Source organism: Piliocolobus tephrosceles, chromosome 1 (genome assembly GCF_002776525.5).
Source record: "Piliocolobus tephrosceles isolate RC106 chromosome 1, ASM277652v3, whole genome shotgun sequence".
In the NCBI taxonomy this organism is placed as follows: Eukaryota; Metazoa; Chordata; class Mammalia; order Primates; family Cercopithecidae; genus Piliocolobus; species Piliocolobus tephrosceles.
This window is the reverse complement of record NC_045434.1, coordinates 126508517-126533134: the sequence shown is the minus strand read 5'-3', so window position 1 is coordinate 126533134 and position 24618 is coordinate 126508517. Positions and strand designations below refer to the sequence as shown.

Below are 24618 nucleotides of genomic sequence, written 5' to 3'. Positions count from 1 at the left end.
AAGCTTGAAGAAAGAGAAGGTATGAAATAATCATCTTAAAGAGTAATTGGCACACTCACCAGGACCAGTGTAGGGTTTCTGGGCAGATTATAATGCCCATTTGAGGCTTGTGATAGCAAATATAATGAGAAACCAGTCAGCATAATTTTATGTATTTTCCTCCCAGTGGAAAAGGCAGATAGTTGGTGCGTTATGTTTTGACTGTATCCTCCAAAAAGCATGTGTTTGAAATTTAACCTCCAGTGGAACTTTGTTGAATGGTGAGGCTTAATGGGAGGTGTTTAGTTCACGAGGGCTCCCCCTGATGAATGGAATAGTGCCATTATGAAAGGACTTGATGCTGCAAGTTCCATCTCTTGCTCTCTTCATGTTCTTTTGCCCTTCTACCTTCTGCCGTGGAATGATTCCGTAAAAAGGCCCTCACCAACTGCCATCCTTGGATTTTGTACTTCCCAGCCTTCAGAACCATGAGGAATAAATTTCTGTTCATTATAAATTACCCAGTTTCAGGTATGCTGTTATAATAGCACAAAACATACCACGACAGTTGACTAGAGTTGGAGTATTGATGGATGAATACAAAGGAGAGAGGAGACGCTCTTCAAGGGAGTGAGGTCTGTGGACTTTCATGTAATCCTAGTGGAAAATGAAGACAGGAGGGTGGGGGTGGGGGAGTGGATGAATAGTAGCATGGTAGTAAGATCTGTGGATTGGAGGCCCCCAGAAGATTGAAAAATTGCAATGAAAGAACTAGAGTAAGTGAGCTATAGACATAGGAAATGGTGGTCAGAGAGTGGAATGCTTGAAGTGAATGTTGTGTTATCACCAGTAGTGGTATTTAGAGTATCACTGGGAATGGATGAAAAATATCACTGGATCCTGAAATCACTGAGGGTAGAGAGAAAAATAATTAGCTAGGAGCTCATGTGTTCAAAGAGTAAAAAACTGGAGAATGGTAGCAATTAAAAAGATCATTGGGTATGAGCTGGATATCTTCTATCTGTCTCTCCAGATTCATTCTCCATGCTTTCCCACTTCACTCAGTTCCATCTTAGCTGAGACTTAGGGACTAAATCAACAGGTTTCCTTGCCCTCTGATTCTGATTGAGTTTGGCCAGTGAGGATCTTCAGCAGAAGATCTGATGGAGGGAAGGCTGTGTCCTTGAACTGAAGATTTCTGCTATTTTTGATATGGCCTTTTCTATACATATATTTTCTTCTGGGTCTCCGCATTTCCTTTCTTTGTTCCTTCAGATCTAGGGGGTGGTACCAGCTCCACTGTTACTAGCCCTAGGTTACTGCACCATCCCTTGTGCTTTCCCTACCACATTCACAGCTTTGTAAATAACCCTTTTATAACTCATCCTCAAATTGACCTAATACAAGTGTGCTATCTGTATGCTATTGGGGATACAGATACTGACTGATACAAGATGATACAACTACATGGCAAGAACTTCAAAGGAACTGGAGTTTTGAAAGAAGGAGGAGAGTGGTGTGGAAGCAGCAACAGAGAGAAAGAGGGATGCCCTCCCCGCCACCTGCGGGAGTGAGAAACAAAAGGCTTCTATTTGAGAGACATACTGGGGAAGTGTGAGAGAGCAAGCCTTCAGCTTAAGAAGGGAAGTGAAGAAGACATTCAAAGAGAAGCTTAAGATAGAGGGAAAATTTGCAGGTTATATGTCAGGAGGCCCAAAAGGTGTTGTGAAAGGTTTTGAAGGGTGGTATGGAGCAGAGGTTGGGTCAGATTGGGGGAACTATAGAGATAGGAATTAGGATGATAATGGATGATCTGAGAGGCTTCTGAGGATTTAAGTAAATAGGAATGTAGGCAGGCTTTCAATTCATTTTAGTTCAGTTCATATCTATTATATGCTGCACACTAAGCTAGGCACTGGGGGTACAGTGGTAAGGTAATAACAGTTAACACCCAAGCAGTGACTTAACAATGAGCCTGACTGTGTAAACTGCATGCCTCTTGATAGGGCCTCCTGGAGAAAAGTCATTCAACCTGTTCTTTCATGGGCTGCCTGGGAGTGTGGGCTGCTAAGGATCCTGGCAGCTAGGCCCCTTCCCACCAGAGTTCAACCATCGTCAATCTTAATAAGGGCAGAAAAAGTATAGATAAAAAAGAACGCTTTTATGCAACAACCAGGGACACCACTTTGGCCAGCATCATGCCTGTCCATGACAAGGTAGGATAAAACTGGAAGGAATTTCTTAGTCTGGGTCAGAGACAGAACTGGGACCATGTGACCACCAGGAGTGATGGTTATACACTTTACTGTTAAAGATCATCTGGAAGACTGGGCAGGATGGGTGATAAAAATTGTCCCTGTACAACCCAAATAATCTTAGTATAGATTTTTTTTCCTTTTTAAATATACTAATATATATTTGAGTCACAACCTTTTCCTGGATGAAGCCACTACCTAGGACTCTTTGAATGCTAGCCCTTGAAGGCTAAGGCAACTATTTAATACTTACCATAATGGGCATTTATTGTGTACTTATTATATGCCAGGTACTCCAAACATGGATTAACTAATTAGACACTTCTGATACCCATTTGACAAATGAGGACATTGAGGTACAGAGAGATGATATCATTTGCTCTGGGTTACAAAGCCAGGAATTGGTAGAGTCAGGATTTAATCATAGTCAACCTGACTCTATAGCCCACACTTGTATCTTCTACATTATCATTAAAACTATGTATTGGGCCGGGCGCGGTGGCTCAAGCCTGTAATCCCAGCACTTTGGGAGGCCGAGACGGGCGGATCACGAGGTCAGGAGATCGAGACCATCCTGGCTAACACGGTGAAACCCCGTCTGTACTAAAAAAATACAAAAAACTAGCCTGGCGAGGTGGCGGGCGCCTGTAGTCCCAGCTACTCGGGAGGCGGAGGCAGGAGAATGGCGTGAACCCAGGAGGCGGAGCTTGCAGTGAGCAGAGATCCGGCCACTGCACTCCAGCCTGGGCGACAGAGCCAGACTCCGTCTCAAAAAAAAAAAAATAGAACTATTTATTGTAGGCTGGGTGCAGTGGCTCATGTCTGTAATCTCAGCACTTTGTGAGGCTGAGGCGGGCATCACTTGAGGCCAGGAGTTCAAGATCAGCTGGCCAACATAGTGAAACCCTGTGTCTACTAAAAATACAAAAATTAGCTGGACATGGTATTGCATGCCTGTAGTCCCAGCTACTAGGGTGGCTGAGGCATGAGAATCACTTGAACCCGGGAAGCGGAGGTTGCAGTGATCAGAGATGGTGCCACTCTCCTCCAGCCTGGGTGACAGAGCAAGACTCTGTCTTAAAAACAAAAAACAAAAACAGCTGGGCTTGGTGGCTTACGCCTGTAATCCCAGCACTTTGGGAGGCCGAGGCGGGCGGGTCACGAGGTCAGGAGATCAAGACCATCCTGGCTAACACAGTGAAACCCCGTCTCCACTAAAATACAAAAAATTAGCTGGGCATGGTGGCAGGTGCCTGTAGTCCCAGCTATTTAGGAGGCTGAGGCAGGAGAATGGTGTGAACCTGGGAGGCGAAGGTTGTAGCGAGCCTAGATCACACCACTGCACTCCAGTCTGGGCCACAGAGCGAGACTCCGTCTCAAAAAAATAAAATAAAATAATAAAAGAAAAAATTATATATTTATACCAGCTACTGTGCTACATATTAAATAAAACAAGATAGAAATATTATTTACTATGTCTGATTTTTCATTTATAAAATCAAGTAGGAGGAAAATGACTTTTTAAGTGGATTTTTTATTTCAGTCAAGGATTGCTTTTCCTTTTTCTTGCTTTTTCTCCAAGTACATTCAAAAAGGATTCTCTCTATCGATAGATTGATAGATTGACTCAAGCCTTGTTTAGGATGAATTTAGTGAAATTACTAGGACACCACAATTTTATTCTTTCTCGTTTTCACTTTATGTTGATTTATCCCAGACATGTCTTTTCAGACATGTTTATAAATCCCTTGCCCTAGCCTTGTACACCCCAAATGCCTCATCAGTTCCAAATTTAACAAAACATGAAAATATCATTCCCAGACTATCATGGGAAGCATCATTCATACCACATCATAATGTTTATTAATGACAACCACAATAATAGCAGCGTCTTTAATTTTCAAATGACCGTTTTTTCAGTTTTTGACCTATAAGTAAAGGCAATTATGTTTCTGCACTAAACGTTGCTTATCTTTGAAATCTACTCAATTAATTTTCTCCTCAGCTGAGTCTTCCCTCCCCAAAAAGCCTGTGTCTGGCATCCTCATTAAGTTTTTATTTTCTGCTTCATTGTGTATATTGCTGTTTTTTCTCAAATTCTTTTCTGCTGCCACAGAGCTTTTTGTTTTTGGTAGAAACACACAAATTGTGTCTCTTCATTTTTTTATGTATTCATTATTCCTTAACTTTATATGAAGAAAAAGCGTGACAAACCTACTGTGAAAATCATATGCGTAAGAACACATGCTGCCTACCATTTAGTAAGCATGTATATACTTTCTCAACCACCTCTCACGATGGTCTTAAGTACTATTATTATCCCCCTTTTGTAGGTGAGGAAATGGAGGTTTTACCGTGTTAAATGAACACTGCTGGTGCTTTGACTTAACTTCCTGTGGATGTACCATGGCCATCTAGTGACTTCAGGAATATAGTGATGTTGTTTAGGGGAATGTATTTAACAAAATACATTTCACAGTAAGAAAGAGGAGACGGCACAATGAAAATTACGGATATGCTACTTAAAGGTTAATATTATTTTCTCTTGGAAGTTTTGTGCAAATAACCAATAACCCTTTACAACAGTAGAGAGAGAGGTCTAGCTGTGCCTCTTAACCTGGTTTCTTTTCAGCATTTCCATATCCTGTTCATCTTTCATCAACATTAGGCTGATGAAAAGGGTTGACTTTGTGAATCTTCATGAATACCTTCTCAATTTGCTAACAAAACAGGTTTGTTAATTTACTGACAGACTTTTTTGATATAAATCTCAAGTGTCTTAGCTATTTTGCAAACTTAAGATTCCCATCTCCTCTAAGCCATCACTCCAGTGGGCTCTTTACTGATTATATTTGTTTGGGGTAAGTTGAAAGATAACCTAAATGAACCTGAGAAAGTCTTCACACTTTGTAATACTGGATTAATATTTGCATATGGAACTGTGGAATAACTGTGTCTTAACTTAGAAATGTAGAGGAATCTCTAATTTCCCTTTCTGAAAAGATGCTAATAATATAAACAAACCCTTTTATGGTCAGTTTCCGACATCAATTATCCTTTCTTGAATCTTGAACCACTGACTCTGTCTCACTGTGTCTTTACCCTTAACCTATAAAACAAGCTCAAGTCTTTCCCATTAAAAAATAAAAGCAAAATCCATAAAACCCCTCCTCAGTCAGTCTGGCTCAGCAAAGCTCCTTTAAACTGTCAGACAGCCCAGCCACATTAAAATGGCACTCCAGTCTTTAACCACACCTTTTACCTCTTCGCCAGAGTGCCTTTCCACTCCTATTCTATTTTTATGTAGTTGGACTATGTCATGGAACTGAAGCCTTCTACTGAGCACAGAGCAAAGTTATATTTCAGATGTTGAGAGGTGATCATTCTGAACATGTAGCCAGGCAGCCTTTTCTTGGTGAACTATATGGATGTTCCTGTCAGCATTGGAGGAAGCATGGCCCTCCCAGTGACTCAGAAGTCATATATCGACACAGACTTGCCCTAGAATGACACTCTCCTGTGCATGCTGGATACCTCTATAATATACTGACCCAAAGAGAGTCTGAGAGCTTGGTTGAAAACTAACAGGAACAGATCCTTTCTCTGATAAAGCTTGCAAATAAATAGGGCATATTAGGTTTGTCCTGCCTTGGCCAACCTTCCCTGTCAGCTACCACTAGGTGGCTCTCCACTGATCTTTCTAAAAGGGTTGAGGAACCACTCAACAGGGGGATCTTCCAGACTTAGACCTCACAAGGAGAATATTCTCTTTATTCCCCCGATGCCTTCTCTCATCCTTGCATTTCTTTCTTCCAAACCTCAGTCTGGTGGCCTTATCTACCTCCTTCAGAAATATTCAAGCACTTCCCACCAAAAGACGTAGACGTTTCATTCCTTGGTTTATTCTTCTGTGTCACAATGCCTAAGATTTCATCTGAGTGAGTACATCAGTAACTGGGGGTTTCAGAGGACTGTGAGCTCAAGCCTCATGAATAAGGTTGATGGTGAATCTGCCAATGGTGGTTGAATTCTCCTACCAATGTGAGAAGTGAGCTATGTCACTTGGAATGTAAGCATTCGTTGTAATAAAAAGCATTCAATTTCCTCAGAGACAACAAAATCTAATCCTTTCTCTGTGAAATAATATTTTTTCTTAAAGGAATTTTGGCTTGATTATATAAGAACAAGAGATTCCTGCTTTCTCTACCACTTTGAAGAAATAGAGCCAACTTTAGAATTTGTTGACTCTGAGTCTCTTCTTATGTAAGTTTGGAATGGAAGGTGGGGGAAGGGACAGTTGAATATTCCAGTTTAGTCTGCCAAACAAAGGTGCCTGAAGTTTATAAGATTTACTATTGCTGATTCATATGCTTCTCCAGATGTATTGGTTTATTGCCCCCTTCCACCTCAGTTGATGTTCTGAAAGGGTAGGGCTTTGCTCAAACTCCAGCTATGGCTAAGGTGTTTTCTGGTCCTTCTTCATCTCTACACCCAGTTTGGACCCCTGACTCTCCAGGGAACAAGCTATCTATCTCACGCAGAAGTGGCAGTTGCTGACTGTGAGAGTGGAGATAGAGGCCCCAAGATCTCATTATTCTGAGGCCCCAAGATCTCATTATTCTAAGTTTTAACCAACACATTCAAGAGAAGTTCCGAACTTTGGGGAAACTTTTCCAACCTAAGATACAGAGCACTCTTGTTTTTCCAGCTGTTCAAGATGCATTTCTTTTCTTTTTTGAGGCGGTTCTTCTTCTCTCTCACCCAGGCTGGAGTGCAGTAGCATGATTATAGCTCACTGCAGCCTTGAACTCCTGGGCTCAAGTGATCCTCGCACCTCAGCCCTCTGAGTAGCTGTGACTACATGTGCATGCCACCATGCTTTGCTAATATTTTATTTTATTTTATTCTTTTGTAGAGACATGGTCTCACCATGTTGCCCAGCCTGGCTAATCTTTTAACAAATTTTTTTTTGTAGAGACAGGGTCTCACCACGTTGCTCAGGCTGATCTCAAACTCCTGGCCTCAAGGGATCCTCCCACCTCGGCCTCCCAAAGGTCTGGATTACAGGTATAAGCCACTGTACCCAGCCAAGATGTGCACTATATGTATGCTGGGCAGTAGAAGACCTGTGGACAACCGTAGTCTTTTGGACTCTGTTGGGGCTTAGAAGACAATGCCCTGAAATGTGGTACTTTGGTATGTCTAGTCCTTTGAATTAAAGAAAATTGAAAGGCTTCGGAAATAAGACTCAGAACCAAGGTCTCTCTCTGACCTTTCCCTGCCCTTTGTCTCTGGGATCCTCTTTCTTTCTGAAGCACAGGGAGGGATTCTGTCTCTGGAATTTCCTTATCTGACTAGCGAAGTTTCTTTACAAAAGAAATGCAATAGTCTTAAGACCCCCTCCCCAGGAATTTTATCAAATAACCAGGAAAGAGGCTGGGCTCCATGGGTCACGCCTGTAATCCCAGAACTTTGGGAGGCCAAGGCGGACGGATCATCTGAGGTCGGGAGTTCGAGATCAGCCTGACCAACATGGAGAAACCCTGTCTCCATTAAAAATACAAAATTAGCCAGGCATGGTGGCACATGCCTGTAATCCAAGGTACTTGGGAGGCTGAGGCAGGAGAACCACTTGAACCCAGGAGGTGGAGGTGTTGGTGAGCCAAGATGGGGCCAATGCACTCCAGCCTGGGCAACAAAGAGTAAAACTCCATCTCAAAGAAAAAAAAATAAATTAAAAAATAACCAGGAAAGATTACCACTAGATTAAAAAAAGAGACTGGGCATCTTTGCCATGCCCAGACAGACTTTTCATTTATCCTTCTGAGGGCAGCTCCAAGAGGTTTTCTGGCAGAATTTATCTGTACAATAAGACAACCTTTGTTCACAGTGAAGTTCTGCCCCTTACCTTCTGGCCACCTCTCCCAGAGTTCAGAGGAACTTTATTCCAGGCCATTGTTTTTGACCTCCTTCATTTCCACTACACCCCCACTCCCCATCTCCTCCTCCCCTAGAAAGAAGGGTATATAAGCATCTGGACTTCACTGAGTTATTGGGTAACCACACTCCTGTGATTTCCCCCACCTCCATTCCCCAGCTGGTTAACTACACTGTGTATGCCTTTTTCTCCTATTAATCTGCCTGTTGTCAGTTCAGTTTTCAGCAAACCTTCAGAGGGCAAAGAGGAAGAGTTCCTTCTTTGACCTTACAACCTACTACTGCTACCCCAGCTCAGCCCCCTGAGAGTGGTATTCATACAAATGGAATTAGTCATTGCTAGTTGTCATCTTAACTGTCTGTTTCTTTCTGTTCTTAAGTCAGTGTTCTGAAAAAAGACCAGGCTACACTTGCTGTCTCATTTTTCCTTGTTCTTTCATTTCCCAATTAACTGAAATGTAACTTCTACTATAATTATTCTCTAATCACATCTGTATTTTCAAGTCCAAAGAATATTGCCTTTTTAAAAAAATTATTATTTTATTATTTTTTTCTTTCCACAATAAGACATCTGAAAGCAAGAATATTTCCTTTTCTTATCTTTCTTGTCTTCTCTTAACCAACTGAATAAAACCTTCTTTTTTTTGACATTTTTTTGTTCCGTTGACTTTTTTCTTTTCTTTTAGACAAGCATGTTGACATTGACATAGTATACCGTTCTCTCTGATTCTCCTCATACCACTATTGTTCTATGTTGATAGTCTTCTTAGGTCTTTTTTTTCCTATCTACTTTTCTAAAAATTATAAAAACAAAACAAAACTGTTGACTGAACACAGTGGCTCACATCTGTAATCCCAACACTTGGGCGGGGGCAGAGGCAGAAGGATTGCTTAAGGCCAGGAGTTCGAGACCAGCCTGGGCAACATAGTGAGATCCCATCTCTACAATACAATTTTAAAAAATTATATCTAGGTGCCAGTGTGGTGGCTCATGCCTGTAATCTCAGCACTTTGGGAGGCTGAAGCAGGTGGATCACCTGAGGTCGGGAGCTCAAGACCAGCCTGACTAACATGGAGAAACCTCGTCTCTACTAAAAATACAAAATTAGCCGAGGTGGTGGCGCATGCCTGTAATCCCAGCTATTCGGGAGGCGAGGCAGGAGAATCGCTTGAACCCGGGAGGCGGAGGCTGCGGTAAGCCGAGATCGTGCCATTGCACTCCAGCCTGGGCAAAAAGAGTGAAACTGTCTCAAAAAAAAAAAAAAAAAAATTATATCTAGGCATGGTGGCACATCCCTGTAGTCCCAGCTACTCAGGAGGCTGAGGTGGGAGAATCACTTGAGCCCAAGAATTCGAGGCTGCAGTGAGCTATGGTAGTTCCACTGTACTCTAGCTTGGGTGACAGAGTGAGATCCTGTCTCTTAAAAATAAACAAATAAAACTTTTATTTATAAAATACATTCAGAAAAGTACTTGAAATCATAAAATGGAAACTTGGGTACCCACCAGCTAGATTTTGCCATATGTTTTTTTTCAGGCTCTCACTTTCTTTTCTTCTAATAAACTTATTTATCCCCTTTTGGTCTTTGCATTTCTAAGGATTCTTAGCCATGAGTATATTTCCTTTTTGCTTTTTGTGGCAGATTAATAGTTGTCCCCTGAAAACTGTTCTCCCCTTCTTGCTGGTCATGTGTTCACTAAGCTGGCAACTACATTTCTTATTATTCTCTGCAGTGAGGAGTGGTTTTGTGAGTAAGTGCTTGCCAATGAAATATAACTAGGAGCAATGAATACAACTTTTGCCTTACTTTGTTAAAGGAAGATGGCTTGCCTTGGACTGCTTTCTTTCTCCTTCATGGACATGTCTGTGACCAGCTATGATGATGAAGATGAGGAAGACATCCTCGAAGAGGGTAGAACAACAAGATGGAAGGAACCTGGATCCTCTATGACCTGAATTTTGGAAAGGCAAACCTAGAACAGAACTGCTCTTCTAGTCTAGGCCTGGCTGTTAGGTGAGAGGAAGAGAAACATCTATTTTTTTGTGTCACTGGATTCTGGGATCTCTTAGCCTTTTCTCTAACTAATACAGAAATTGATACTTAGAAATGGAAAAGTTCCAAAATCCAAAAACAGTACTGCCTAAACAGTCAGAAAATTGGCAGTGAGGAAACAGACCTCTCAGGCTGGGAAACTGTTGATCCTTGTTATGCTGTGATAAAACATTTGGTAAAAATTTTACCTATTTAACTTGGAAGGCTGATCATGTTCTTCTGTAGCGGAATTCTAGGGGAGGCATTTGGAAAGGACTGGAATATAGATGTATAATGGTTTCTCTTTGCTGCATTTAGGAAGGTTTTTCAAGAAAGTAATGAGCTCACGTAAGAACTAATGGGTTTGCAAGCAGGATGGAAGAAAGTAAAGAATGTACACCCTATGGCCACACCCAGAATGTGCCTGATCTTGTCTGGTTTTGGAAGAATTTATAGAATATTGGGGTCTCACAGTATTGGAAAGTTCAATTATTTCTATAGTCCAAACAGGATATTGGAATGTTGTTCAGAGACTTTCTTCAAGTCCTCTCATTAAGATTCTTCAGCCAAAGATCTAGCCTTGCGGCAAAGATCAGATTAAAGGAGTTGCCCTCACTTATTTTTAAGATTATTTTAAAATAGCCACCATTGAAACAACGAAAAGATGAATGGGTAGATGATAGGAACTAGAGAATGAGCAAATTTAAGAGGTAGATTGAAAAATAACTTGGAATGTAGTTTCTGGTGAAGCAGGAAATTTTCCCTGACTGCTTCGTGGGTAGGCCCTGGAGTGTGGGCACTGGGGCTAGCCAGCCACTTCTCCACTAGCAGGAGTAAACTCCACTCACTTGAACCCATTATGCTGAGCCCCTCATGAGAGGGAGCATGCAGGTGAGCAGGTGTAGGAGCTGGGATGAGTGCTTTTGGGTGCTGGCAGGAGCAAAACTCTGTGCAGGCCCCGTGGCAGTGTCTAGTGGGGAGTACCTGAAACCCCAGAGGGTGTGTGTTACAGTGCTCTTTTAGCTGTGCTGTCTGAGGACGGCTTAAGTGTTAAACAGCTTAGTGGGCCCTCTGCCTTTTTGCATGAGGTGGTTGCTCTCCACCAGCAAGGGCAGAGGGTCAATGTGACAGCCTTTAGGGTCCGCACCTTTGGCACCCAAGCTCTTGTTTCGCATCCAGGAAAAATCAGGTTGCATGAATGAATTGAAGGGTGGTGAATGCGGATAATTTTATTGCCAATGAAAGTGGCTCTCAGAGGGAAGGGGAGCTGGAAAAGGGATGGAATGGGAAGGTGATCTTCCCCTGGAGTCCAGCCATTCCCTGTCAGACTCCTCTCCAAAGCCACACCATCAAGCTGTCCCTTTGAAGTCAAGCTGCTTCTCTCTGATGTCCAGCTGCTGCTCCTTTTCTCTTCTCTCTGCTGGTGGAGCCTGGGGTTTTTATGGGTATGGGATGGGGGTGGGGCAGGCCATGGGTAGTTTTTGAAAAGGCAGCATTTGAGTGGGAAAACAGGAATGCACATTCCCTCTTTGGGCCATGGTTCCAGGCTTGGAGGTAGGACCCTCACCAGAGACCTGCCCTCTTCTGCCCAGAATTTCCCTGCCTCCTGTCCCTATCACTGGCACATGTAATGGATGGGTGACAAATGGCAGAGAAGCCTACAAGTCCCCCCATGGTTTCATTTTTCATGATTTCCAAAAATATTAAATGAAAAGTTACAGAAATAGACAATTCATAAGTTTTTAATTGTACACCCTTGTAAGTAGCATGATGAAATCTTATGCTATCACAGCCATCCCTCCTGGAAGGTGAATCCTGCCTTCGTACAGCATGTCCATGCTGTATATGCTACCCAACTATTTGTCATTTAGTAGCTCTCCCAGTTATGATCCACTGTTTTAGTACGGCAGTGCTTGTGTTCATTATTTTACTTAATAATGGCCCCAAAGCACAAGATTAGTGATGCTGGCTATTCAGATATCACAGAGAAGCCATAAAGTGCTTCCTTTTAATAAAAAGGCAAAAGTTCTCAATTTAATAAAGAAAGAAAAAAATTGTACGCTGAGACTATTAAGAAAGATCTACAGTAAGAATGAATCTTCTGTCCATGAAATTGTGAAGAAGGAAAAAAATTCATGTTAGTTTTGTTGTGGCACCTCAACTTGCAAAAGTTACAGCCACAATGTATGATTAATGTCTTGTTATAATGAAAAAGTCATTAAATTTGTGGGTGACAGACATGAACATCTAAACATGTTCTGATTGATGGCAATGGGGTTCAGTACCATTGTGGTTTCAGGCATCCACTGAGTGTCTTGGGACAGACATATCCTAGGCCAATAAGTGGGGACTACTGTACTACATTTTTGTTTGTTTGTTTTTGAGATGGAGTCTTGCTCTGTCGCCCAGGTTAGAGTGCAGTGGCGCTACCTTGGCTCACTGCAATTTCTGTCTCCTGGGTTCAAGCGAGTCTTGTGCCTCAGCCTCCTGAGTAGCTGGGATTCCAGGTGAGTGCCACCATGCCCAGCTACTTTTTTTATTTTTAGTAGAGACAGGGTTTCCCCATGTTGGACAGGCTGATCTTGAACTCCTGACCTCAGGTGATCTGCCCACCTCGGCCTCCCAAAGTGCTGGGATTACAGGCGTGAGTCACCACACCTGGCCTTGTACTAAGTTTTTGAAGAAATTCTATTGCTAAAGAAACCACAAATCTGACTTGGAAATGCCAGTCATCATTCATATCCTAAGGCAGTCTCTAGGAAAACATATTCTCCAACATCCACTTCAATTTTTAACCTGAAGAATAACGCACAAGGAAGAACCTCCCAGAGGGATAAACCCAGGGGCCCAGATGAGGTTAATCAAGGAATTTATTTCATGGCCAGTGGAGAGATTTCTGCTTGGAAAGAAAACAAACAAACAAACAAACAGGCAATTAAGGACTACTGATTATTTCAGGTTTCCATTCTTTTACTTTTCAAATGGAGGATTTTATTGTGGTTAATTCTGTTTCTATTCTAACCTTGCATATTGGGTTGAAAGTGGGGATTGAGTATCTTTCTTTTATGTTATGGGTCATCAGACTGTAAGTAGCCATATCTGGATGTATCAGAGCAGGCTGTACTTCCCCCAGAAGTACTGACCTTGAGCTGGCTGCAGAAAGTGGGTAAGACCACAGGCAGAGAGGGAGATTGAGCTGTATATAAATAAGACTCCACTCAGATATTTGGGTGTCCCAAGGGATTGACTCTATCTCTTTGTTAGCCTTCACCTTAATGTAATGCAGTGTTATCGGGAGTACCGATCTGTTTATTCAGAAACCTGTTACCTGCATATTGACAATTCTGAAATTCGTATGTCCAACCAGGATTCTCTTCTATGTTCTAGACCCATATATGTTATCCAAATACTGGATACCTTTGCATGAATTTACCACAGGAGAGACCTCAACTACAACATGTCCCAAACTGAAATTATTTCCTTTTACCTTAACCACGTATGTCTTCTGTGGTAGATTGCAATAAATAGTCATAATCTTGTCCCATCCCTTTATATATGCCCCTGTGCAATGTAACTTTTCTGTTTTTCTCATTAAGAGATGGACTCCAGATCTCTACTTCATTGTGTCCGTGTTGGCCTATGACTCGTTTTGACCAAAAAAGCATAAAAAGAATGATATGGGAATTTTGAGCCTGGACCTTAAGAAGCCTTGCTCTCAGTCTCTTGGAAAGTTCCTGTCATCATGTGAAGAAACTTGGGCTAAGCACACCCCTTTTTTCTGATACAAGGTCTCACTCTGTCACCCAGGTTGGAGTGCATTGGTGCCATCATGGCTCACTGCAGCCTCAACCTCTGTGGCTCAAGCAATCCTCCCACTTCAGCTTCCCAAGTAGTTGGGACTACAAGTGCATGCCATCACACCTGGCTAATTACATTTTTTTTTTTGGTAGAGATGGAATCTCACTGTTTCCCAGGCTGGTCACTAACTTCTGGGCTCAAGTGATCCTCCTACCTTGGTCTCCCAAGGTGTTGGGATTACACCATGCCTGGCTGGCTAGCTTCTTTGAGGATAAGAGTCTACATGGAGAAAGATGCCCAACTGACTTCCAGCACCAACTTGCGAGGCCCAGTGAGATCTCTTGTACCATAATTATTAATAATTTTTAAATGGCAACAACAGAATAATAAACCCTTCCAAGTGAGTGCTCTATGCCACTGCACAGGTTAGACATCTGTGAACTGGTCTTGATCACCAGAGAGGTTATTTGGACCATCAAGACCCCACCAACCTTCCAGGTGACTGTGACTACATGAGTGAGCTCAGGTGAAACCAGCAGAAGAACCTCCCAGCTATATCCAGCCCAAATACTGACCCACAGAATTGTTAACCGATAAACGATTGTTTTTTTAAACCACTAAGTTTTGTGATCATTTGTTAGGCAGCAATAAATAACTAAAACTTACTTACTCCCTTATCTCCTATCCTGGATAATTAAAGCCTGAATCATTTAACTTCACCCATCCTATGAGGCCTGAGGAATTCTTTAGGCTTTCTACTTACTTGTGCATCCATGAGTATGAGTTGTGGAGTCAGACTGCACGAGTTTAAATTCTAGCTCCCCTTCTAATGTGACCTTGAATGCATTATTTGTGCCTGTATTTCTTCATCTGTAAAATGAAGATAACCTTATCTTTCTTATTAGGGTCTGTGAAGGTTAAATCACGTAACAAATGAACAGCACTTAGCACGGTGACTATGCTTAATAAATATCATGATTGCCTTGGATCCAATCATGCTGTACATAAGATTCAGAATGAAACTTGCAGGAGTACTACAGAAGACTGCTGGGATCACACAGGAAGTTTTCAAGGAGGTCAAAAACAGACATGGTCCTACAGAAACTACAAATTAGTGTAAATGACAAACTTGTGCTCTGGAGTCAGACTTTCTACCTTCATATATCAGCTCTGCCACTTGTTCTGTTTCTTGGCACTTTACTTAAACTCTTTCTTTTTTCTCTTTCTTTCTTTTTTTTTTTTTTTTTTTTTTTTGAGACAGAGTGTTGCTCCATTGCCCAGTCTGGAGTGCAGTTGCGTGATCTTGGCTCACGGCAACTTACACCTCCTGGATTCAAGCAATTCTCCTGCCTCAGCCTCCCAAGTAGCTGGGATTACAGGTGCCCACCACTATGCCCAGCTAATTTTTTGTATTTTTAGTGGAGACAGGGTTTTTACCGTGTTACCAGGATGGTCTCAATCTCCTGACCTTGTGATCCGACTGCCTCGGCCTCCCGAAGTGCTGGGATTACAGGCGTGAGCCACTGCAGGCGGCACCTCTTTAGGTCTTAATTATGTATACTGTAAAATAGGAATAATAAAAGGAAATCCCTCATAGTATTATTGTGATGATTAAGTGAGGACCAAATTATTAAGTCATGTAGGCTTACCACATGGAATATTCACACTATATGATGTTTGAAAAGTGAGTATTGGTCAAAAAGGCAAACCAAAATTGCTTTAAGAGAAAAATTACCAAACATAAAGTACACTGTATACAAGACTGCAAATAAGATTTGACATAAGCGATCAGGAGCCAAAGGGAAGATAAACAACTTAAGTTTAGAGAGGAAGGCAGATGTGAAACCATTCAAAACTTTAGTCATTGCATCAGAAAGTATCGGAGTTGTGTTTCCTCAATCTCTCTGCAAGCTACAGCAGCAAAGCGGAAGGTACACTAGCAGCAGGCTTTGGATTGTAGGTAACAGTTAAAGCAATCCGAGGTTCTTCTCTACCAGTTAGCCAGTCAAGTTTTAAGTAGAAGAGTGACATTTAGAAAGAGTACCTTGACAACAACTGGAGAACAGAAAGAGCAGGACAGAAGGTCCACTGCCTGTTTTTGTAAATAAAAGTTTATTGGAACATAACCCTTGTATTGAATCATTCATGTATTGGCTATTGCTGTTTCCCAGCTTTAAGTGTAGAGTTGAGTAACTGTGATCATCTGGCCCAGAAAGCCTGACGTATTCTTTAAGAAGTTATTTGCTGATCCCAAGGAGACTGTTGCGGTAACCTGGGGTAAGACAAGGGTGGATAGCTTTGGGGAAGGGCCAGTAAGAATTTTGGAAAGGCAAACCTATAGATTGTGCCAAATAGTCAATGTCTCTGAGGAAAACATGACCCACATATCAGTTGGGATCATCTGTTTTGTTTTTAAACTAGATAATATTGACTCAAGCCCCTATTACACAACTGTTATATTATGCAGTATTTCATGAAGTATCCTGCCAATTTTCCAGACATTTGATTTCAGTACTACCTCTGGCCCCCACTACTGGGTTCAGTTTATGGACTATTTTGCTGGACTCTAGGTGTGTTATCTCCTTTCTGCTCCTTTTTGATCTAGCATTGCAACTTGGCCCCATCCTGTGATTTCTTCATTTACCTCACCACCACCTCCCCTCACGCCATGTGTGTGTCTTGCAGAGGTATGGGAATTTAAGGGTAGTGGAAAGCCTACTGGAAATTTGGAAGAAATAAGGGGAGTTAAAGAAATACAAGTAACTTAGAATATTACACATTTTAAAAAAGCATTTTAGGCATACCATGAAGATACTCTGCCATCCCTTTCTTTTCACTCTTTCTCATCTCTTCTGTCTTGTCCCCAACTCCTTCTACATCCCCAAGTTAATTTCTTTTTCTTCTCCTTAAAAATGTTTTTTTTTCTTGATACATAATAGATATACATATTTTCAGGGTACATGTGATAATTTGATACCTTTATACACTTTGTAAAGATCAAGTCAGTGTAATTAGGATGTCCATCACCTTAAATATTTGCCTTTATGCTAAAAATTCAAATTATTCTCTTATAGCTATTTTAGAATATACAATAGATTATTGTAAACTGTAGCCACACTACTGATTCCAAATTAATTTCTGATATAGAACAGTCCCTCTTCTTATCCTATCTCTTACTAACCCAAGTTTTCAAGGCACACCATATATATATAATGACGCAAGATGTTTTCCTCCGAGAAAAATTCTACTGCCAGCTATGAGAGAAATGGTTTAATTTCACTCTAGTAGCAAGGTTTCTTGGACCACAATGAGATACTAGTTTGGACCAAAAAACGTGTAATCCAACTCATCCAGCTGGAGGAGCCAGGAAAGGAGGTAGTCCAAGATGGGAGTAATGAAGTAGGGAAACCCAGATCACTTCCACCCTAAGAGGTGTGTGTGAGGTTGTAAATGAGAGAGGAGGCCAGGAATCAGGAACAGAGGAAATCAAACAAAGGAATTTCATTGTAGACTCTTGCCCCCTTTTGAAAGGAGATGATGTGGTAACTTTTATATATATTCCACTTAATAGAGTATTAGACACACTGTAGGGACACAAGAAATATTTGATAAACGGAACTCTTCATGCCATTCCTGAAATCTAGTTCTCTTTGTGCTCTTGGGGCTTTGCTGTTTTGATGTAGATCAATTTATTGCACCTGAAAAAATTAAGCAGCATTAGTTTTATTTCTAAACTACCTAAGCAAAAGAGAATCAGTAAGTGTATCTAATATGTTCTTCCTTCAAATAGATGGAAACTAGCTCTCAATAGATTTGTATCATAACATTAATAACAATATACAATGTTGCCACCATCATTTATTGAATGCTGACTAGATCTGATACTGTATGTCAGATCTATATAGCACAACGGTCTGTGTACTCTCATTTAGGCCTCATAATAGCCCTATTATTATATTCATTTTACAGATGAGAAGATTCTGGCTCAAAGAGGTTCTTTTTCCTAAGGTCATAATAACTGGTGGTTTGTCTGACTTCAATACTCTTGATCTCAATAACACTAGTCCTGGCTGCCTCATAACTGGTTGTCCTGCCCCATTTCTAAACCTTTGTTCTCCTTATTCTCTTGCTTAAAATCCTTCATTTTTTCCTCATCTCCTCTAGGGCAGAGTCTATGTAATTCGGTGTAGCATAGTTTATTTTTCATAATCCTTGACCACTTTAGTGGCCTTAGCTTCTCCTGCTGTTTCCATAAATGCATACTGAGTTCCAAACATTTGTGGTTCCCAGGGGACAGGCCCAGCTCCTCCATGCTTCCGTGGTTTCTCATGTTCTCACTCATTCTGTGGTATTCTTCCTCCCCATCTGCCTGGGCTTCAACACCTGAGACCCAAGTTCTAATAAATCTCTTTTTTGAGATCTCTTAGTCTCTCTGGATTTTGATTCTCCTGTTAGAAAAATTGAGATGATCTTTCCTCAGTTTGGAAACAGGTTACCTGTAATGAATTGTGGTCTTGCGTTTCAGTGGCTGTATCATTTTGGGAAAGTTGCTAGGCTTCTCTAAGCCTCAGGTTTTTTTCTAGAACAGGATAGGCCGGGTACAGTGGCTCACACCTGTAATCCCAGCACTTTGGGAGTCCTAGGCGGGCGGATCACCTGAGGTCAGGAGTTCAAGATCAGCCTGACCAACATGGAGAAACCCCATCTCTCTAAATACAAAATTAGCCGGGTGTGGTAGTGTATGCCTGTAATCCCAGCTACTCGGGAGGCTGAGGTAGGAGAATAACTTGGAGCGGAGGTTGTGGTGAGCCAAGATCGCGCCATTGCACTCCAGCCTGGGCAACAAGGTGAAACTCTGTCTCAAAAAAAAAAAAAAAAAAAAAAAAAAAAAAGAATAGGGTAATGATGTTTCTTTAGAATAGTGCCTGACACATAGTAAGTATTATCTTATTATCACTATCTGGTCAGGTGCGGTGGCTTACACCTATAATCCTAGCACTTTGGGAGGCTGAGGGGACAAATCACTTGAGTCCAGGGGTTTGAGACCAGCCTGGGCGACATGGTGAAACCCTCTCTCTACTAAGTTAGAAATGATTCATTATTATACAGATCTTGCACAAACTAACTAAGAAAAACATGATCTGGGATAATAGTTATTACCTCATTGTGCTTCCTTAGGGATTACCTGCTCACCTTTTAAGATTCAGCTCAAATTCACATTTATAATGCCTTTCTGTATGCATTCTGTACACTCTACACATAGTCATTTTGTCAATTGTGCTAAAAAAACCTCTATTTTTTATGTATTATATCATGTGTAGTTATTTGTTTAAGTCCTCATTTTCTCTGCTAGTCTGGACTCCTTGAGGACAGGAATTATTTTATTATTCATCCAAAGTTAGCATAAATAGGTATTTAATACACTTTGGTTGATTGCACTTATACATTCATTAATAAACAAGAATGAGCCTCAAGGAACTTATAGTTACTACAACAATGACAGTGATGACAATGATGATGTAATGTTTATTGAGCATAATTTGCTCTACACTGTCCTAAACTCTTGGCACTCATTAACTTATTCAATTCTCACCAACTCTATTAGGTATTATCCCCATGAAAGGTTTTTATTTTAAATTATAAAATATTATTATCACTATTTGGTCAGGCATAGTGGCTCACGCCTACAATCCCAGCACTTTGGGAGGCTGAGATCACTCAAGGCAAATCACTTGAGGCCGGGAGTTTGAGACCAGCCTGGGCAACATGGTGAAACCCCCTCTCTACTAAAAATACAAAAAATATAAAAATTAGCTGGGCATGGTATCACAGGCCATGGTCCCTGCTACTTGGGAGGCTGAGGTGGGAGGATCGCTTGAGCCTGGACAACAGAGTGAGACCCCATCTCAAAAAACTATGCATATGCATATATATACACATATAAAATAAATAAATTCACAAAACATAAAAAAATCTTATTACTATTTTACAGATAAAGTAACAGGCTCAGAGAAGTTAAGTAACACACTCAAAGTCATATAGCTAGGAAAAGGTGTACAAAAAATTTATGCTTCAGTAGAAAATCCTGCATTGCTGGCTGGGTGCAGTGGCTCACGCCTGTAATCCCAGCACTTTGGGAGGCTGAGGCGGGCAGATCACCTGAGGTCAGGAGTTTGAGACTAGCCTGGCCAACATGGTAAAACCCTGTCTCTACTAAAAATAAAAAAAATTAGCTGGACATGGTGGTGAATGCCTGTAATCCCAGCTACTCCGGAGGCTAAGGCATGAGAATCACTTGAACCCAGGAGGCAGAGGTTGCAGTGAGCCGAGATCATGCCACCACTCCAGCCTGGGCAACAGAGTGAGACTCTGCCTCGAAAAATAATAATAAAAAAAAAAAAGAAAAAGAAAATTCCACATTGCTTAGACAGCACCTTCCAGATCATCTGATTCCTGACTTTAATTGTCTTTGAGCCATTTTACAACTCAGTATAAATATGTCTTTTTCAGATTTGCTTAAAAACAGATTGTAACATCTGCCTGATTTCCTCACTGAATTAGTTAAATAAAATCTTTGACATTATTTCCTTTTCTATCTGTATCAGTCATGATTTTGGCTTTTTCTGAAAATTATCTTTTAAGAAAGATATAACTGAAATGCAACCCCAATTCTGACTTCAAGGCCCATTTATACAACTCAAAGGTCTTCAATGTTTTTGTTTTTGAGATGGAGTCTTGCTCTGTTGCCCAGGTTAGAGTGCAGTGGTACAATCTTGGCTCACTGCAACCTCCGCCTCCCAGGTTCAAGTGATTCTCCTGCCTCAGCCTCCCAAGTAGCTGGGATTACAGGCGCCCACCACCATGCCTGGCTAATTTTTGTATTTTTAGTAGAGACAAGGGTTTCGCCATCTTGGCCAGGCTGGTCTTGAACTCCTGACCTCGTGATCCACCTGCCTCAGCCTCCCAAAGTGCTGGGATTATAGGCGTGTGCCACTGCGCCTGGCCTAGGTCTTCAACTTTATGTGCACTTTACTGGGGAGCTTCTTTTCATTTTTATTTTATTTATTTAGAGAAAGAGTCTTGCTCTGTCATCCAAGGTAGAGTACAGTGGCGTGATCATAGCCTACTGCAGTCTCAAACTCACTGCAGTCTCAGCCTCGGTAGCTGGGACTACAGGTACCTGCCATTGTGCCTAATTAACATATGTGTGTGTATGTGTGTATAGTTTGTACAGATGGAGTCTTGCTATGTTGCTCAGGCTGGTCTCAAACTCCTGACATTAAGAGATCCTCCCTCCTCAGCCTCCCCAGGTGTTGGGAGCCACTGTGCCCAGCCAGGAGCTTCTTTTTACTGTGTTCTACCTCAAGAGACTCTGATTTAGAAGGTTTTTGTTTTTGTTTTTGTATTTTTAACAGGACTCCAGTTATTCTGTTGCAGGTGGTCTGAAAAACACTGCTTTGAACAACTCTATGATACTGCTTTCCTGGTAGGAGAAATAAAGTACCTGTACAAAGCAAGCTATAAATTTTCTCAAACTCTCAAAGGAGAAAAGAGGGAGAGAGAAATTCTCAGCCTTAACTAGGAAAGTTTTGACAAGAAAAGATGTGAGGAAAAGACAATGTGTGTGTTGGGGGCAACATGAGATGGACTTCACGGTAGGTAAGAACCTGGAGTAGGCAGAAGTGAACTGAGCAAAAGGTTAATTGCAAAATTTAGAGCTAAGAATCAAAGCAGAAAAGCCCGTTATGTTCTCAGGTTCAAGGAATTATCAAAACTTTGAGACAAAAAGCTCAAGGGCTAGGGGAATGCAGCAAGAGCTAATTGAGAAACGAGAGCAAAAACAGCGAATAAAGTAGTATATGTATACATATTTGCAGAACTTCTTTTAGCAAGAGTATTTGTTTGGAAGAACTACTTTTTTTAACTTTTTTTTTTTTTTTTTTTTTTTTAATGAGATTGAGTCTTACTTTGTTGCTCAGGCTGGAGTGCAGTGGCACGATCTTGGCATCTTGGCTCACTGCAACCTTTGCCTCCCAGGTTCAAGTGATTCTCCTGCCTCAGCCTCCCGAGTAGCTGAATTTACAGGCATGCACCACCATGCCTGTCTAATTTTTGTATTTTTAGTAGAGACAGCGTTTCACCATGTTGGCCGGGCTGGTCTTCAATTGTTGACCTCAGGTGATACACCCGCCTCAGCCACCCAAAGTGCTGGGATTACAGACGTGAGCCACTGCACCTGGCCAGAAGAACTCCTTTAGGTAGGCAGTGAAACTCCACTGGATTTAATTAACAGAAGATGTTTCTTCAACTCCTATGTAAGAAAGAAGAGAGATTGGAAGATAGAGCTGGTAGAAGTTCTACTTAACTTCTCAGGAACCTCCTACTCTTATGTAAAGTTGAGGAGAATCATGAAATGTTTAGAGATAATTTCCTATAGAAACTAGAGGAAGGGCTGAATTCTGGTTCAGAGAGATGAAGGAGTAAGAAGGATCTCAGTGAGTTATTTTTATATTGACTTTATTATAGAATGATTGGGCTTTACTGTTGTAATGGTACAAGCCAAAGAAGACCAAAATGATTAAAATCACATCTAAATTATTTAGGAGACATGATTTTGAACTTCAGCTCTGTTTGTTCATCCCATCCCCTACAAATCAATATGACAAGTGTTGAAATTTGACAGTGGTGTATTTAGCTATTGGTTATGGTTTTTTATTTCCCAAGAATGTCTTGTATGACTAGCAGTCATAATTTACACAATTGTTTCCAAAGTTTCCCATAATACTCTTACAATGTGCATTATTTGTTAAGCGAATTAATAATTTGGATTAAGACAAAGTGAACTGAAATCAAGTTCATTTCACCTCTATGTTGATGCATTAAGAGGACGACTTTCTCTTTTTGTATTAATAGAACACTGTGTGCCTAAAACAGTGTTAAAAAGCCAAATGCTGATAGATTTTTAAATATCTGGTAGAGGATTTTATCAACAAACCAGAGGGCTTTGTAGGAGCCATAAAAGGGGAGGCAAAGCAGCCCTTTACATCACCTGGCTGTATTTTATTAACTTTAGGTAATTGCTCAGGATAAAGAAGGAGGGGAAACACATCATTTTCTCTAGAATGTAGATTATCAGGTAAGACTCTCTCTCAGCCACAGAACTTTGAGCTTCCTAAGCAAATTCCTTGACAAGCTGAGAACAGTGGGAACATATAGATAGCACCCACCTTGCAGGGTAAATGTAAGTTGCAAAAGTGTACAGATGCTCCTTTACTTAGGATGGTGTCGTGATTAGGTATGTTAAACCCATCATAAATGGAAAATACACTTAAGTCAAAAATGGGTTTAACATACCTAATCTACTGAACATCATAGCTTAGCCCAGCCTACTTTAAACGTGCTCAGAACACTTTTAGCATGGCTCACACCAGAAATCCCAGCACTTTGGGAAGCTGAGGTGGGTGAATTGCCTGAGCCCAGGAGTTCGAGACCAGCCTGGCCAACATGGCGAAACTCCATCTCTACAAAAAATACAAAAAATTAGCTGGGCATGGTGGGGTGCACCTGTAGTCCCAGCTACTTGGGAGGCTGAGGCACGCGTGGATTGATTGATCCCAGATGGTCAAGACTGCCGTGAGCCCTGATCATGTCACTGCACTCCAGCTTGGGTGGCAGAGTGAGACTCTGACTCAATAATAATAATAATAATAATAATAATAATAATAATAATACTTTCAGTACAGTATTCAATACATTATACAAGATATTCAGTACTTTATTATAAAATAGGCTTTGTGTTAGATGATTTCACCCAGCATCGGGAGAGGGTATAATTGTACCACATATCACGAGCCTGGGAAAAGATCGACTTTACAATGCAGTGAAACACATTCGGTAGAAGAATCTTGAAGGAATGCATTTCACTGCATTATAAAGTCGAAAAATTGTTAAGCTGGACTATTGTAAGTCAGGGACTATCTGCATAAGACAGATTTATTGAAAATAAATCCCCTAAAATATCCTTTTCCTTAAAACTAGATTGTCTTCAGGTAACTGATAATCCAGGTGTATTCAGTGATTTCACTCTCAGAACATTTGTGAGACTTAGAATTGTACTTTGGACTTTAATCTACCATAATGTTGCCTCCTCCATGGGTGGTGGGTTTTGATAATTAGGCACTTGTCCGGAAAAGTTGGATTTTGGATGAATATATTACTTCATTTGCTTCTAAATTCAGAAAATATTATTTTTTATTGGTGGCAGCCATAGAGACTAATTAGAAAGAACAAGTGCAGAAAGAAGTCTACTACAAAGAGGACTAGTTTGGAGGCAGTTGTTCTAGTGCCGACACTGAATGCTTCTGTGGGACCAGGAAGAAGTCAGTGATGACTCCCAGGTCTTCCTGATGGCTTGGTGGATCTTGTAGCCATGTGGAGGGATAGAAAATCACTGTAGGTAATATTCCATTTGAGAACTTGTTATTGAGAAAGGCTCAAATTCTGAAAACCTCAATTTCTATCTATAAATGTTAAGAGGTAAAGTGAGTTTCTTACCTGTAACAAAAGAAACAATTTCAATGCTAAAAAATCCTGACATTTACTTCAGCTTCATTTGA

The 24618-nt window shown here is 41.1% G+C and overlaps 1 protein-coding gene and 1 long non-coding RNA gene across 2 annotated transcripts in view; both read right to left on the bottom strand.

The window, feature by feature from the left end:
- The window catches only part of ALG14 (ALG14 UDP-N-acetylglucosaminyltransferase subunit), a 251481-nt gene that overhangs the window by 97180 nt on the left and 129683 nt on the right, over positions 1-24618 (bottom strand). The gene's annotated exons all lie outside the window — the stretch shown is intronic.
- Positions 17453-24618, bottom strand: part of LOC116418986 — a 53151-nt gene continuing 45985 nt past the window's right edge. The window contains exon 4 of the long non-coding RNA XR_004229236.1: positions 17453-17700. This is a non-coding gene — a long non-coding RNA (uncharacterized LOC116418986). The remainder of the gene's footprint in view (positions 17701-24618) is intronic.